Source organism: Ceratotherium simum, chromosome 9 (genome assembly GCF_057802395.1).
Source record: "Ceratotherium simum simum isolate JZ-2026a chromosome 9, ASM5780239v1, whole genome shotgun sequence".
Classification (NCBI taxonomy): Eukaryota; Metazoa; Chordata; class Mammalia; order Perissodactyla; family Rhinocerotidae; genus Ceratotherium; species Ceratotherium simum.
Genome location: NC_141908.1, coordinates 79,360,339 through 79,377,992, shown reverse-complemented (window position 1 = coordinate 79,377,992; position 17,654 = coordinate 79,360,339). Strand labels below are relative to the sequence as shown.

Sequence of the window (17,654 nt, the reverse complement as noted above, 5' to 3'; positions counted from 1 at the left end):
CATTAATTTTAAAAGTAAAGAGTATAAAAAGTATTACAGTTCTATTCTCTTGTTAGAGATTTTAATAAAACTGCCTGAGAGCAGGGATTATGTCTGCCCTTTAAAGAGCTGTGTTCCCTGGGCTTATCAGTACAGTGCTGGGCCCATAGTAGTATTTCATTAAGTATTTGTGGAATGAACAATATTATTTCTTCTTAAAAAGTAGTATCTTGTTAAGTGAAAAATAACTATTTTTTTTTAGTACAAATAAGCATAGAGTTAATTCTGCTTGAACCTAGAATTCTGTCAGTATTTATTCTTAAATAGTATTTAAGCTTTGGTCTTGCTGGTCTTCTGAGAGAGAAGCATACAGGTAACAGCAGTCCTAAACTCTGGATCTATTTTTAACCAAAAAGGAAAGCTAATTTTTTAACCTAAGAATTCACTTGGAGCCTCTGTATGATTTAGGTGTATTTAGCCTGTGAGTGTCAGTTCCCTCTCCATGATTTCTCACTTTATTTCCTTATGGTCCCATCTCTCTCTGCTCCTGTATCTTTGCCCCTAGTCCATTGTAGGCACCCAGCTCTTTGCTTTACAAGCCAAAGGTCTCATAAATTTAGTGACTTTGTTGACAGTTTGGGAGTTTACAATGGAGAAATCACGTGATACAAAGCCTTTTACTCTCTGACAGCCTCTGCGCCTCAGCCATGGCTGCTTTCCTCAGCCAGTGCTTCAGACCTGCCACCCTTTCTGTCCTGTAGAGCTTTCTCAGAACTTCAGTCTAGTCCCTCACTCTCAATATATTTTTCACAAGGAATAGCACTGTGTTGCCGTATCTATTGCTGTGTAGTGGATCACCCCAGAACTTAGTGATTGAAGACAGCAGCAGTCATTTTATTATTATCTCGAATGGTTCTGGGGGTTGACCAGGCTTAGATGGTTCTCACTGGGAGTGTCTCATGCAGTTGCAGTCAGAGGCACCTGGAGCTGGAGTCATCTCCAAGATTCCTCACTTACCTGTCTGGTGGTTGATGCATTGTGGGCTGGAACCTCAGCTGAGGCTGTGGGCTGCTTTCTATACTTGGCCTCCTTGAGTGGCCTGGGCTTCCTCACAGCATGATGTTTGAGTTCCAACGGCAGCTTTCCAAGAGAAACAGGTGGAAGCCATTAGCATCTTTGATGATCTAGCCCGAGGTCACTCAGCATCACTTCCTTCATAGTTACAGGTCCAGCCAGATTCCAGGGAAGGGAATAGACTTGACCTCTCAACAGGAGGAGTCTTAAGGCAGAAGCTCTTGCTTCTTGTAAGAAGAACATATGAGACTGGGGATATTGTCGCAATCATCTTGAAAATACCATCTATCTTAACGTATCAGGTAGGTTTATTGATCCCCAGCTGAAGTTCTGGTGAACAAAATTTTATCTATCTTCTATCTGAAAAAAGTTTCATTACAAGTGGTAAGGAAGTCACAAATATGCAAATGCCGCCACCTATAAGAAGGAAGGTTAAAAAGTAGTGTTTAATCCTGCTTTCACTTTTCTTGGAGCTTTAAAAATATACAAGTATGCAGACTCCATCCCAATCTCCCACTAATCAGAATGCGCTGGATGGACCTCAGGCGTATATTTAAAAAGCTTCATGGCAACTATTGAAGAGGTTTCAAGCCTTCTTACCTGTACTTCACATGCATTAACCACCGCCTCCCCCCCCCCCCCCGCATTGATTTACTAGTGTTTTGAAACTTCCCTCCTCTCTTTGTATTCAATATATATAATATCAATAGAAAACAATGGTAGTCTATACTAGAGTGCTAAATACTGCGATATGACAGTAAATAAAAAACCGACGTTTAAAAGAACACATTGCTGCAGTCAGGGTAGTTTCGTGGGGAAAGTGGAACTTAAATTGGATCTTGAAAAACAGATGGAGCTTAGATATGTTTTGTATTGCCGGGAAACTCTTCTCTTGAGTTGGTTGTGAGCATTATCTGTAGTCACTTAAACAGATATCTTGGAGATGTTCATAATGGATCATTTTGCTCTAAAATGTAGAGATTAAAAACAAGGAATTTTTTTTTCATATAGATGTTTCTGTTTTCCTTATCTGTTTCAGACTTGGTTTAACAAAGCCAAAGGCATTTCTCCTTGTGACAGTCTCTGAAATAATACTGTAGCAGTATATCATTTATTTCTATGCCAAAATTATTAAATCTGATTTTAAGTAACTCTGCTAATGATGTTTAATCCCTTTTTAATGTTTTTGTCAACCACTCACTCAAATAGAGAAGGGGAGAAAACATCATTCATTGATAGGAGCTGGGCCACAATGAAAATAGGAAGCTTTCAATAGATGTTACCTATGCTCCAGACACTGGGCTGAGTCTTTTACGTAGTTATTTCATTTACACTTCACCATAATGATGTGAGGTGATTTTACAAGTGAGGAAATAGGTTTAGAGGATTTAAGAGGGCTAGTATAGGTTCATGGAGCTATTCAATGTTTGAGTCAGGTAGTCTAATAACTGGAGAGGCCCAGCCCTTAACCACGTGAAGTTCATTCTCTTCAGCTGGGAATGCGTATGAAATAGTAATGGAAAGAAGGACATCAGGTTAGCCATAGCTGCCAATTTAGCCATCTGTGGAATGACAAATCGCAACCAGAATGTCTTCTTTTTTGTATATTATGGATATGAGGCCAATTATGTGAACCTTTTAGGTATGATCAAAAACAGGGCACCAGACTTAACACTGCCTGACAGTTATTTAGTTTTGGCCAGTGTGGTGAGATGAGAATCACTGATATTTTGAAAACCTCCTTCTCTTTTTATCCAACGTACTGTATAACCAAAACTTATAATGGTTAGGCATTGTTAATGGTTTATTTAAAGTTGTAGGAAGATCAGTGAAGTTATTGGTTTTTATTTTTAATTTTTTACCTTAATTTTTAATTAAATTTTAGTTAAATTTTAATTTTTTGTTTAAATTTTATTGAGGTTAATAAAAAACAGGTAGCCCATAAAATATTTTAATCTTTCCTCTTTCTGGGACTCTCTTTGAACTTATTTCCTCATTATAATAAGCTGGAGGTGATACCACCACTTTCCTGCTTTTTCAAACTAGAGCAATGTACCCGCCCATACCCCAGGGTGTGTCTGTGGAAAAGCCAGTTCCCTAAGCCTGTCACTCCCCTTAAGCAGTGTACCTGGCGGGAGGTACTTCTCTGAAATTAAGACTGGAGAGAGAAGACGGATAAATTGGAAGGGATTTAGAGTCAGTAGAAGTCAGTAATTAAATAATAGCACTTCAGAAAAGAATGGGTTGGGGAGAGTGGGGAGAGACCTTTGGATCCAACTAGTCCATCTTTTTTTTTGCAGATTAAGAAAATGAGGCCTAAAGATTTAATGATTTAGCCCAAAGATCTAGCTAGTTAGTGGCAGAATAAAAACTTCCAATCTCCTGACTCCTTGTTTAGTCCTACATGGCATAGGCTAGGAAGATCTTGCAGACTTTCCTTAAATGAACCCTTTCAGTGCGATAAGATAATGAAAGTTCTATTCTTACTAATTCAAACTTAGGTCATAAAAATGAAAGATTTACTTACTTGAGTTTTCTTATTAACTAGAATGTGTGTTAAAATGTTAGAGGATGTTTAGCATCTGTTGTTTAAACACCCAACAAACTCATTCTGAAAATTTCAGTAACTTTATAGACCCTATCCTTTTCACCCAGAGCAATTCTTGACCATTCAATGTTATCTATTTGCATTTGTGTCTGCTTAATATCAGGAATAATGAGCCATCTCTGGTTGGTTTTCTGATTCCTGCCAGAATAATATACTAAGACATGCAAAGATGGAGGAAGAACTACTATCTGTGGGATTTACTAGTAAAGTAATTTCTCCCCAACCTTGAGTTTCTATCCAGAATTCTGGTTAATTCTAAAAATCTTTTTTAGTAACTGTGTGAATTTTGGATTTTCATATGTAAGAATTGAGAGTAGCTCCTTTGAGGGATACTGAGAGAGAGAATTGATGGGACAGAGTGAGGAGAGAGAATCTAAAGAGATGGAGAGGTAAAGCAGGTTGCAGAACAGGGTACAGAATTTTGGAATGAAACCTTGGAAAGGAGAAAAAGGGAGATGAAGGAAGTTAAGAGAAGAGATAACATTGTGATAAACGTATTGATAAACTTCCATATTTGAATAGATTCTTTGCTTAAAACTAGTTCGAGTTACGTTTCTGCCATGTGCAGAAACCCTTACTAATACTCATTTGTTAATTTTTACAAAAGAGTCATGTTACAACACAGCTATTGAATCAAATCATATCCCTAAAACAGATAAACTTATAGAAATATTATAAAAATTTTCTGCTGAACCTAAAGTGCATTGTAGAATTTTGTTTGATTTTTCTAAACCATTCTTCAATTGATAGGGAAAATAATTTTAAATGTGTTGGTTCCTTTAAATTAGTATTTATTGAGAACTGGATAAATTAGCCGCAATTTTTTTTTTAGTTTAAGAAATACACCTTTAGCTTTGAGTCATCTTAAATTAGATGTCATCTTAAATTTTGAGTGACCTTAAATTAGAAATATTTAGCAGAAAAAAACTTGAAATTAAGATGAAGAAATAATATGATTCTTTGGTAGTTGATCTGGGGTGGAAAATGAGAATCATACAGTCTCTCTCCAGAAACCTGCAACCTAGTCGGGTGTGGAGGGTGATAAGGCAAGTGCACAAACAACCACCATGTAATACAGAGCTGATTAGCTGTAACTGCCGAGAGAGGTACAGAGTTCATGGGCCTCTTACAGGAAGTATTATCTAACTCTTCTTTTGTTTGTTTGGTTTTTTTAGTTTTTTTTAAATATAATACATATACATAACATTCAGTCTTTTAAAGTGTAAAATTCAGGGGGTTTTACTATATTCACGAGGTTGTGCAACTTTACCACCAGCTAATTCCAGAATAAATTTTAAAAAAAACTCAAATGTTTTTAGCTGAGGTATGCCCTCTAGTTCTCAGGCCCCACTATTCCCTATTGGGTTTACATCTGGCTACCGCTGGTATTTATATTGGCCACCTGACATCTGAAGGCATTTAAGGTTGCTTCCAGGCTTAAGAGAGTTGTTTTTTCTAGTTTCCTTAACCTTGGAAGCAAGGGCCAAAATTACCTTGGGGGTGCTGGTATGGGGAATATTAGCTGCTGTCCTGCTAAGCATCCTTTTTCCTACCTCTGTCCCGTTTCTCACTCTATCCTCTGATTCCTTTAAGAATGATCCCCACCTCTCTTGCAACCTTTGTGAGGGATGACTTATTCACTTGAGAGGGCTTCCTTAGAATAAAATCCAAACTCCTTTTCTTGGTTTACAAATCCTTGCATGATCTTGCCCTCTCCTCCCATCAGATTAATCTTTCTTTCTGTTCCATGACACACCACATTCATACCCTCTACCTGGAATAATCTCTCTGATCTTTGCATGTCTGATTCCTTCTTGTCATTCATATCTCAGTTTAAGTATCACTACTCAGAGAGGCCTTCCCTGTCCATTGAATCTAAAGCAGCTACTCAGTCACTTTCCACACAACCCTAATTTAATTAGTACTACACTTGTCATGGGTCAGATTTTTTTTTGTTTTTGTTGTTTAATATTTCTCTCCCTTCACTAGAATGTAAGTTCAGTGGTACCAGGTCCCTTGTCACATTTATAGCTGTACCCTGAGCTTCTGGAGTAGTGTTTGGTACATAGTATGTGCTTAATTGCATATTTGTTGAATAAATGTTGAGGAAAAATGCTTGTTTGAGCTGTGACGCCTGCTCTGGTTCATCTGCCTGTATGATTTTATACCTGTTTCTGTTTTCCATAAATTTGCCAAAATCTCTGATCTTTTGGTGCCTTTGCCATCTGCAGCTCTCAGTGGCTTTATGAGTTTATTCCATTTTGTAATTGTTTACTGTCGTTTCATTGGGATTTTAGAAAGGGAGAGAAATGTATCCTGTCACTCTTTGGACAGGTCGAGATGTTGCAGTCAGGTTGAAAACATGAACCAAGGCCAAGTTAAGAAAGCATGACTTGTTTTTTGAGAATGTTAAGTAGTTTAGATTGATTGAAGGGTAGAAAATAAAGTTGAAAATTGAGGTTGAGGCCGTGTCTAAGACAGTCTGAAAGCATTTGATGAAGAGTTGGTACTTAATTCAGAAAGTCGTGGGGAACCCTTGTGGGTGTTTGAGCAGAATCATGACATGAAATGAGTCTTTAAGAAGACTAGTCTGACAGTGATGGATTAAAGAAGAGAGTTCAGTTAGGAAGTTGCTAGAATAATCTTAGGACCATACAGTGTGGATCTGAACCAAGATGGTGGTCATCAAAATGCAAAGGAGGGCAAGGAGTCAGAAAAATAGTTGAGCCTCCTGGCGCTCACTTGATGAATTGCTCTGTGGTAATTACAGTTTAGTGATGTGACTTTTATTTAGATGGATTGGTTGATTGTATGGGAGACTGTATTGAATGTATCTTCTATCAGTAATGTGTTGTAAATATCTTTCCTAGGATTTTTACATTTATGAGATAGATGAAACAGAAAGCAGACATCTCAGCTTTGTTGGGTAAGGGGTACTTGGTCAACTCTGGCACTTCCTATCTCTGGATGTTGGCAAGAGGTCAGGGATATGTTAATAATGAATAATGCAGAGTACAAGTGTTTTACTGTTTAATTCCCTTTGTTCTCATATTTAGTAACAAAATTTTAAAAAGCATCTTTAAAAACAAAATCTTGAAGTCTATTTAGCTTAAACTTTATTTGACTAAATACTAATCTTTGATTTAGAATTGAATTCTGATCTTCCTGACCCCCTACTTGTGATGTTAACCAACTTTTTTTTTTAGTTACTTGATTTTTTTTCTTCCAAAGGTTAGAAATGATTGTCTTTTGCCTCTGTGATAGAATTATGTGATGAGTATTTATTTTTCTAAGATGTTAAGCTTTTATTTGCATTAAGTAAAGCTAATTTTATGATGACCAACATAAGCTAAAAAAGTTAACTAAGCCAGGCAAATGCAGTTTAGGAAAGGTAACATATGCACGTGTAATAAAAACCATGTGTGGACAAATATGCAATTATTTTTCAATGTCCTTAGATAAAACTGCATGTTTTTATTTGCTAGAAATATTTTTCAGCCTATATGTTTTTTCTTTTTCTTAAATTTATTTCTGAATTTTAAATGATCAATTAATTGACACACACTGTTTTCCTAACTAAATCACAACTTCCTAAGGGGAGAGACTATTCTTTCTTTTCTTTCTTTATCTCCCCTCCCTCCCTTCCTCTCTTTCTCCCTTAATTTATTTTGATAAAATTTCAGATTTATGGAAAGTTGTAAGAAGAGCATAAACAATTTCCATATTCCCTTTACCTGGGTTCACTTATAAAGAGAACTACTATAATGGCCAATGCAAAGAGATAGAAGAAAACAACAGAAAAGGAAGAACAAGAGATCTTTTTCAGAAGATTCGGGAAATTTAAATTAGATTAGGGGGCCGGCCCTGTGGCTTGGTGGTTAAGTGCACGCGCTGCAATGCTGGTGGCCGGGGTTCGGATCCTGGGTGCGCATGGAGGCACCACTTCTCCGGCCATCCTGAGGCCGAGTCCCACATACAGCAACTAGAAGGATGTGCAGCTATGACATACAACTATCTACTGGGGCTTTGAGGGGAATAAATAAAAAAAAAATCTAAAAAAAAAAAAAATAAATAAAATAAAATAAATTAGATTAGGAATGCTGACCGACCAACAGAGAAGCACACTGTCTGATGGGGAGAAAATAAAGGGAAGATGGAAACAGTATACCGAAGATCTACACAGAAGAGACATGATGTAATCTATACAGAAGTCGAAATATAATGATGTACACATGAAATTTTTTGTAATATTATAAACTGATGTTATCTCAATAAAAAAAGATACAAAAGGATGACAGATGACTTTGAAGAAGATTCTCATGAGGAACCTGTAATTTTAGAAAGTGAAGTTAAAGCTAGCCCTGAAAGCACTGGGAAGAAATAAGTCACTGGGGGTAGATGGGATATCGATAGAATTATTTAAATCCACAGAGACTGAATCTGTCAAAATCCTAACAAGAATTTGCCAACAAATATGGAAAACAAAACTATGGCCTACAGACTGGAAATGCTCAACATATATCCCAATCTCCAAGAAAGGAGATGCCAAGGAGTGCAGTAACTATAGAATCATTGCTCTAATTTCCCATGCAAGTAAAGTGATGCTCAGGGTGCTGCAGCAAAGGCTTTTACCTTGTGTGGAGCAAGAAATGCCTGATGTCCAAACCAGATTTCGAAAAGCGAGAGGCATACGAGATCTAATTGCAGTCATTCGTTGGCTACTGGAGTGCTCCAAAGAATTTCAGAAGGTTAGTCTGTTTTATAGACTACAGTAAAGCCTTTGACTGCGTAGATCATGAAAAGCAATATGGGCTGCGCTAAAAGAAATGGATGTGCCTCAGCCCTCGATTGTCCTGATGTGTAACCTGTACAATGGGCAAGAAGCCACTGTCAGGACAGAATTTGGAGAGACAGAATGGTTTCCTGTAGGCAAAGGTGTCAGACAACGGTGTATTTTATCTCCTGGTTTTTTCTGTACACAGAACATACCGAAAAACTGGGCTAGACTCAGATGAAGGAGGAGTGAAAATTGGTGGAAGAAATATCAACAATCTCAGATATGCAGGTGACACCATCTCACTGGCAGAAAGCAGCAGTGATGGGAAGTGACTTCTGATGAAAGTGAAAGAAGGAAGTGCTGAAGCAGAACTGCATTTGAACATCCAGAAGACAAAAATCGTGACTGCAGAAGAACCACACAACTTTAACATAGACAATGAAGACACTGAAATTGTTAGAAGGTTTTGTTTACCTTGGTTCAGTCATCAGTTTAAGTGAAGACTGCAGCCAGGAAATCAAGAGACGACTGAGACTTAGATGGTCAGCAGTGAAAGAATTAGGAAAGATCATCAAGTGTACGGAAGTGTCATTAGAGACCAAGGCCAAGATTATCCACATCCTCTTATTCCCAACTACTATGTACAGGTGTGAGAGCTGGACAGTGCAGAAGGCTGACAGGAAAAAAAACTGACTCATTTGATATATGGTGTTGGAGGAGAGCTCTACGGATGCCCTGGACTGCCAGAAAGACGAACAAGTGGGTCCTAGAGGAAATTAAGCCTGAACTATTGCTGGAGGCAAAAATGATAAAACAAGCTGCCCTACTTTGGGCACAACATGAGAAGGCAGGATTCTTTGGAAAAGACAATAATGCTGGGAAAAGTAGAAACAGGAAAAGAGAAAGACCAAATATGAGATGGATTGACTCCATAAGGGAAGCCATAGGCATGAGTCTGTAATAGGAGCTGAGAAGGGCTGCTGAGGACAGGATACTGTGCACATCACTCATTCACAGGGTCGCCAGGAGTTGACGGCATGTAACATACACAGATTCACCTATTGTTTACATTTTGCCTTATTATCATTCTTCCTTCCCTATATACATATTTATACACACACACACTCTCACATACATACAAACACATTTTTTTCTGAGCCATTTGAGAATAAGCTGTAGACATTGTGTTCCTTTATAACTAAATTCTTTATTTCCTAAGATCAAAGATATTCTCTTACATAACTGCAGTCTTACCAAAATCAGAAAATGTAACATTGATACAATACTGTGATCTAATCCACAAGCCATAGTCAAATTTTGTCAGTTATCTCATTATTGTCCTTTATAGCTATGTTTATATACTTATATGTTTTCTCTGGGTCCAGAATCCAGTCTAGGATCAAGCATTACATTTAGTTGTCACGTCTCTTTAGATTTCCTTTAATCTGAAACATATCCTCAGCCTTTCTTTGTGCTCTTAAGCTGCACATTTTTGGAAACTATAGACCAATTATTTTGTAAAATATCTCTTAAAATGTGATTTAGGTAATGCATTTTTATCAGGAATACCACAAAATGATGATGTGTCTTCTCAGTGCATCATTACAGGAAGCATATTGGGTTGGTTTGCCCCAATATTGGTGACGTTAACTTTGATCACTTGGTTAAGGCAGTGTCCTCCCCCCCGTCCCCCAGTAATCTGTGGGAAGATACTTTGAGACTATGTAAATAGTCTCAACAAATTTTCACCCACTAGATTTAGCATGTATTGATGATTCTTGCCTAAATCAAACGTTACTACAGTGGTTGGCAAAATGGTGCTCTTCTGTCATTTCATCTACATTAATTAGTTTGCATTCTACTATAAGGAAGAGATTTCTTCCTCATGTATTTATTTATATCAGTATGGATTCATGGATTCTTATTTTATTCAATGAGTTATAGTTCTGTCATCATTTATTTTGATGCTTAAATTATCCCAGATTAGGCCCCTGGAACTCCCTTCAGGCTGGCGTCTGTGTCCTGATGACGTGTCCCCATGTTTATTGACTTTCTGGCACAAGAAGATGTTCTAGGGACTCATCTTATTTTTTTCCCTGCCCCAGCCCTAGACTCATAACTCCAAGGATCTCTGGTTACTTTTTAGGTAGAATATTTTTTTGGAAACCAAAAACTGGGCAGTATGTATGCTAATTGCTTCTGGGGTGTCATTACTACTAGGCCCTTTCAGTGGGCATACCTATGAACACACGTACAGATATATCCATCTTTATTTCTATGCTTCCCTTTACTTTTGTCTCTTGGAAACCTTGAGTTCATACTGATGACTCAAAATCCAATCCCAGTGGCTCTGCGCTACAGGCTGCAGCATCTGGCACTCTCCCTTTCCCCAAAAAGCGTATGCTGCCCTGAGGGGCTGGATTTCCTGCCATGCATTTGGCTGTCTGGTAGTGGCATAGGGCAAAAGTGGAGAAAAACAGTAGTCACCTGCCTCCCTAATGAGGCTTTCAAGAATTTCAAGACAATTTCTCCTACCCAAGAGTAAAGTCCTAGCCTCTACTTCCAGTGGAAGCTGTAGAGTGCATGTACAGCATCAGCTGTCTCCAAAGATGACTCCATACATACCTGTGTGGCATAGCAGAAAAGGTCCCAAGTGTGGAGCAGAGTGAGTAAGATGAACATCTCTGGAAGTAGTCATGGAAGCCCCATTTCTGCAGATATATGTATAGTGGCTGTATTAGTTCCTTAGGCTGCTATAACAAATCACCACAAACTGGGTGGCTTAAAACAACAGAAATTCTCTCACAGTTCTTGAAATAAACTTACAAAGCTGGAATATAAACAAAAGAATATTACACTTATTATTCTTGGGGCTTTGTTCATTTGTTTTAGCGTTTGTTTTTTAGTTGCTCTGTGATTTCAGATTATGGTTTATGGTGTACTGTGCAGTAAGTATAAGATTGATCATTAGAGCTTCTTGTTGATAGGAATTTTAGGAGTTTCTACAGCATTGAACTAAGATTGGTTTTTTCACTTTAGATAAGGAGTTCCTGTGTGGGGTTTAGTAGATTAAGTATCCAATATTATGAAAGTCCAGCGTCAATAAAGAAATGAATATGGTTCATCATTCTGTAAAAGGAATTCCTTTACTAGTTCCTGCATTTCCTTTACTAGGTGCATTTAAGTCCTTGATAAATAAAGCATTAAATTAACAAAATTGCCTTTGATTTGATCTATAGCTCTTAGGCATTATAACCTCTATCAACTATTAAAATAGTTCTTATTTGTTTTTATGCTTCCTTATATGATCTTTAGTTACTTCACAGTTAATGTACATGATAATGAAGAGGATGTGTTAGTTACATCCTGGGTTGTCAAAAACAGAGACAATAAATAAAAGAGAAGGCATGAGGGTGTGAATCACCTCCCTAGTATTTCTCTTTCCTTTGGATAAGGAGGGTTTCACCATGGCTAGTCCAAGAGAAGTACACTTCTCTTATTTACTAAGGGACGTTCAGTTCCATGTGGAAACTACAAAGCTTAGTTCCGAGTATCAGCTCACTCCCAGAGGACCAGGTCATGCAAGTGTCCTGATGGCCAGTTTACTCGGCTTGCTCCTGCGAAATCTTTGAATAACTAGTGCGTTGCTTCTTTCTTAGTCCCTTTCTGCACTTAGGAGACCATAGCTTCCTTTAGATTTGCTTCATACCAGGCCTACAAAAGGAACTTTGTTCATAGAGAATTTGTTAATCAAGATACTTCTATGTTTACCATCTCTTCCAAGGTTAGGATTAATGTTTTTTGAAGTCATGGAGTGTATTTTTTGCTTTCTTTGTATCCTGCTTAGTACACTTAGCACAATGCTGTTTGTAGGCAAAGTATTTTGAAGTGTTGGACCCTAAGCAGAACTTGGGCCTTTTTTGTTGAGGGTCACTAACCTATGGAGAACACTTCAGTAATGGATATACAAAAAGCAACTTCTGAGTTCTTTTTTTTTTTTTTTTAACTCATCTGCTTTATAAATTAATAACAGAAGCTTTATTTTTATTTTATTTTATTTTATTTTATTTTTTCCCCCCAAAGCCCCAGTGGATAGTTGTATGTCGTAGCTGCACATCCTTCTAGTTGCTGTATGCGGGACTCGGCCTCAGGATGAACGGAGAAGTGGTGCCTCGATGCGCACCCGGGATCCGAACCCGGGCCACCAGCATCGCAGCGCGCGCACTTAACCACCAAGCCACAGGGCCGGCCATAACAGAAGCTTTAGAATGATGTTTATTTAAGAACAGGGACACAGTGGAAAAGGATCCTCAGAAAAAGAACTTGTTATATGTGTAGAACATAAATATATAAATACAAGAAACATATCAAGGATGGAAAATTTTAAATTTTGGAAAAAATCAATGTAGGTTCTCACTGTCATATTATGTGCCAAACTAAGTTACCTGTGTAAAATGTAATGACTACATAAAAGAATGAATAATAAAATAAAATTTAAAATATACATAAACTTTTATCTGATTTTTGGGTGGAGAAGAATTTACTGAACAACACAGTGCAGGAAGTTACTGGGAAAATAATTTATGTTTGATAACTTAAAAAAAATGTTTAACAGTGTCTTAAAAAAAAAAGACCATCCAGGGGCCTGCCCGGTGGCGCAAGCGGTTAAGTGCGCGCGCACCGTTGCAGCGGCCCGGAGTTCGCTGGTTCGGATCCCGGATGTGCACTGACGCACCGCTTGTCAAGCCATGCTGTGGCAGTGCCCCATATAAAGTAGAGGAAGATGGACATGAATGTTAGCCCAGGGCCAGTGTTCCTCAGCAAAAAAGAGTAGAATTGGCAGATGTTAGCTCAGGGCCGATCTTCCTCACAAAAAAAAAAAAAAAAGACCATCCAACAAAATTAAAAGGTAAAACCTAAGGAAAATGTTGCTCTACACACAACCTGGTTAATATCTTAATTCTGTAAAGAACTCATGTAAATTCAGTGAGTTTATTAAATTCCAGTTTCCATTCGGGCAGTTTACAAACGATACCGTTTAGTTCACAGCAGAACTAAAGATCCTGTGTTAGTTGTACGTCAAGAGAGAAACATACCTCTCAGGGTCCTATTCAGAGAAGTGGTTAATGGCCCTCCATCCCCCACAATTCTAACTTCATTTTACATTACGTTGTGTCCTATTTCTCTCCTTTTCCTTCTCTGCTCTGACTTCCTCCCTCCTCCTTTTGATGAGTCTTCTTCCTCTTTTTGTGCCTTACTAAATTTAACAGATTTTTTTCTTATTGTTTCTTTTGTCTGATTTAGGTTTCCTTCCTCTTGCTTTTATTTTGCAAGAGTTGTATCTCACACAGTTGGGGGCACTCCTTGAACCTAGACGTCTTCATAGCCCCCCTTCTCCAGTGCCTGTTTTTCTTTAGAATTATTTGTCAGATTACAGCAGCATAGGAGGTGTTTCAAAAACCATTGTTATGAGAGCTACTGAAACATAACTGGACGTGCAGAACTAAAATTTATTTCTAAATGAGTAACTCTAAGAAGCGTGGGACTATGGTAATGGAGGAGGAGTAATCGGGATGTGTTAATTAAGGGGTCTTGATGCTGCCTAATTTCTTTATGGTCTTCAGGAGTACTCATTCTAGGTTGTTCTGCCTTTAACCAAACTGTGCTTGTGCAAAACTGCATTACTTTTGTCTTGCAAGTCCTCCCAGTAATTATAACACAACACACTACACGGGTTGTCAGACTTTAGTGGGCATAAACAATACCTGGGGGGACTTATTAAAGATGGCTCACTCCCTGGAAATTGGTATTCAGTAGATCTTGGGCAGGTCATCAGCTGAGCATTGGAAAAATATTACCATGTAGCATCAAGTCCAAACTCTTTGGTGTGGCTTATAATTTTGCCTGTATCCCCTCTCCAGCCCCGTTTTCCATGGGTCTACACCACACATGTTATGCTTCAGAAATGTTAAGCCACTTAGAGTTCTCAACATGTCTTACTTGCTCACACCTTTAGACCCTTGCACATGCTGATCCTTCTGCCTAAAACACCCTTCCTCTTCTCTGCCTTGCATATTCATTCTTCAGGTCTTGACTGAAGCATCACCCTTTCCTCTCTCTTTCTCAAATCGAGTTAAAACTGCACTCACATCATATACCTCTATTCTAGCACTGAACACAGGGTTTCATCGTTGTTTTTCTTGTCTCTCCCCTCCTACATCATACTTTCCTTAAGGACAGAGGCTGTCATGTTCATCTCTGCTCCTCCGCGTCTGGCACATAGTAGATGTTCAGTAAATATTAAATAAAATCTGAGCTTCTCTTGCCTCTTTGGAACAGTGAGTGTGCTAGACCTAGAGAAATGCTGTAGTGGCAGCTCTGCCTTCTGAGAGTTTTCATGTGGTTTTAAGTATAGAGTACTCATTTTTACAGAAAAGCAATTATTTTTAAGTTATTAAAGGGACAAAAAGAGTTCAGTAATAAATTAGGCACCCTGGCTGTATACCTTGTATTTTTCTTGCCACTCTCTAAGTATGTGACTTGTGTAAATTGTATATCCTCTCAGGACTTCGGTTTCCATATCTATAATTATCTCTACCTGATATCTATAAGTAGCCTTCCAATGGTCTTTCCCTTCTCTAATAACTCTTATACAGTCACCAAGTCCTCTGCATAAATACTATTTCTTTCCCTCCCCCGTTCACATCTGTGTCTAAGAATCCAGTTGCCTCCTGGAAAAAAAAACAGGCTTGGCTTTCAAGGTCCTATATGACCGGGTCTCGCCTTAGTCCTTGGCTTTTAAATCTTACTCTTCCCTCTTGCTTTATTTGAGTCAGTCTCATGACATTCTCACAAACACAGACTTTCTCCTTTGCTCTTTGTAATTTGGCCTGCCTGGAATATATTTATTCAAAATCTTAAGCCTTCATCTAAGCCCAACCTTCTTGATAAAGATCGCTATTTCATCTCACAGTGAGGAAGGTGAATAGTAAACCAAAATATCTCCCAAGAGGAAGGTTAATAGGGAAAATATGCTTGAATAATTAACTTCCTGGAAAATTTATTGGGAATAATATTATTTCATACTAAATGGGTAGTTTCGTTATATGTAGTGGAGCTTACTTATAAATATTACAAGTTTTAACCTGTAATAATTGAAGCACAGTTATTCACTGTTATCTGTAAAATGAAACCAACCAGCGTATAAGCTGTGGTAGATCGTTTCCTCCTTATTTCTATTTTTACTTCATTAATAAAATAAATTAGTTTAAAATATTAGTTGTCATTATTAGCTGTAATCTCTGATTTTTCTGTAATAAGTGTATAATTTTGAAATAATATTCAGGCTAATCAAATCTTCTCATTAGCTGAGTCAACTCTTCCTCATTATTTTCCAGTTGGATGTTTGCTAGGCATTTCTCAATCTATCTTCAAAACGGACTCCACACCCTCCCGCCCTGCAACTGCTCCAAGGAACAGCGGGCAGGGCATTGTGGCTGGAGGGGAGAGTGGGAAGAGAGGTCAGAGAGGTACCTGAAGGCCAGGAGCACTCAGGGCCTTCTCCACTTGCCACCAACTTTGGATTTTATTCTGTGTTCAATAAGTCTGCACTTTGGGGAGTAACCTTTTCATTTGTGGTAGGGTACATTTCTTTTAGGACATAGTGTCCCTCAGATGTAGTGGAGCAGGAATTTAAGTGAAACTTAAATATATTCCCCCTAAAGTACTCTATAAGACTATGAGTAATCTCATAGTCATAGAATAATTTCACAATATTTGTTTTAGTATGTATTATGGTTTCCTCAGGCCTATTTCCACATCATTAAGGAAAAGTGTCACATTAGAAGCTTTCCATTTAAATCCAAATTATTTTAAAAATAAGACTTGTAAGTTCTATATTCTTTTCCTTAATTTTACTCCCCTTTGATTGGAGAGTCAGTTGAGTGACTATTGGATTATTTTATTTGCACTTTCTGCTGTCATCATTTCCAGTAGGGGCATTGATATATAACAAAGAATGAATTTCCTTACTAGATTTGCTGACTTGAGACAGTGCAGAGTCTATAAGGAAATTTCCTGGGGGCTCCTCATTTGGTGTCTCAAGTAAACAAGTGACGCCATATTGGGGGTAGGAGAATAAGGATCGACATCAGCTTCTTGGGAATGGAGAGTGCTGTTTTAGAGTGTAGATCCTTTAGGAAATGTTGTAGGACCTAAAATTTTTATTGGAAGAATCTCACAAGCGTCTTAAGTTAATTTTTATAAAATAAGCCATGTGGTGACAGAAATTCGAGAAAGGACAAAATTGGCAAAAGTTACATAAATGGTCATTGTCAAATAGTTGCTTCAAAATTTCCATTTATTTTATGACTCTCTGTCATTGTTCCCTAGCCATATTTTCCTCTACTTGAGTCTTCAGTAATCCAGATAAAAACAAAACTATTAATGAAGATATTTAAAGAGATTTTTAAAATCCAAATAATTATTGAGTTTGAATAATAGGAGAAAACTCACAAAACACATTAGACGTTGATGTAAAGTCTATAGTTCTGGTTGGCTCTGTGATAATGTAAAATACTCATATTCATTTTGAACTATTTTGTGTTTGCTCTGTAAAATTATATTCCTATTGTTTCATTTTTCCAGTATTGCCTTTTCCTTATGGGCCCTTACAGTGTGTGCTCAGAAGGGACATGTAGATATAACTATCATTATCTCAAAGCAAAATTCCTCCTAGAATATGTCAGCTTCTGGGTTATTCCAATGTGTTTAATTTTGAAGATTAGGGAGTAAGAGGAGGTTGACTATTATGTTCCTGGTTCTTTTGCTTGTTGACCTTCGTTATGAAGACTGGGTGTTACTACTTCTAGAGGTTCTCCAACTTCCAACAATTATTTGAGTGATTAAGTCACCTGGTCAGGTGAAGTTTCTCTTTGCACTAAAATTTTATGTTTTTCATGGGTAGATAACTCAATGAAGTATGTATGATATTAGGTTTCTATTGAGGTTGATCTGTAAATAATTCAATAATGAATAAAAATCTTAGAAATAGTATTAACACAAGTGAATTATAAAAACCAGATCTTTTTAAGAGTCAGATTTATGAATTGGAGAATTAGTTGATCCATTTTTCATTTGTCAAGGTAGAATGCCGTGATTTATGCATGCTTAAAGTAGTGAAATTCAGAAATGGGAATTATCAGTTTCTGTTAGAGA

At 37.6% G+C, this 17,654-nt stretch overlaps 1 protein-coding gene across 12 annotated transcripts in view; it reads left to right on the top strand.

Annotated features, from left to right (window-relative positions):
- RAPH1 (Ras association (RalGDS/AF-6) and pleckstrin homology domains 1) overlaps positions 1-17,654 on the top strand; it is a 102,859-nt gene that overhangs the window by 13,134 nt on the left and 72,071 nt on the right. Inside the window, exon 1 of one of the 12 annotated variants that reach the window (XM_087435667.1) lies at positions 287-1,355. The exons of the other annotated variants lie outside the window; for them this stretch is intronic. The gene's annotated coding sequence lies outside the window, so the exon portion shown is untranslated. Of the gene's footprint in view, positions 1-286; positions 1,356-17,654 lie in introns of those variants that run through there. 12 annotated transcript variants of the gene reach the window in all.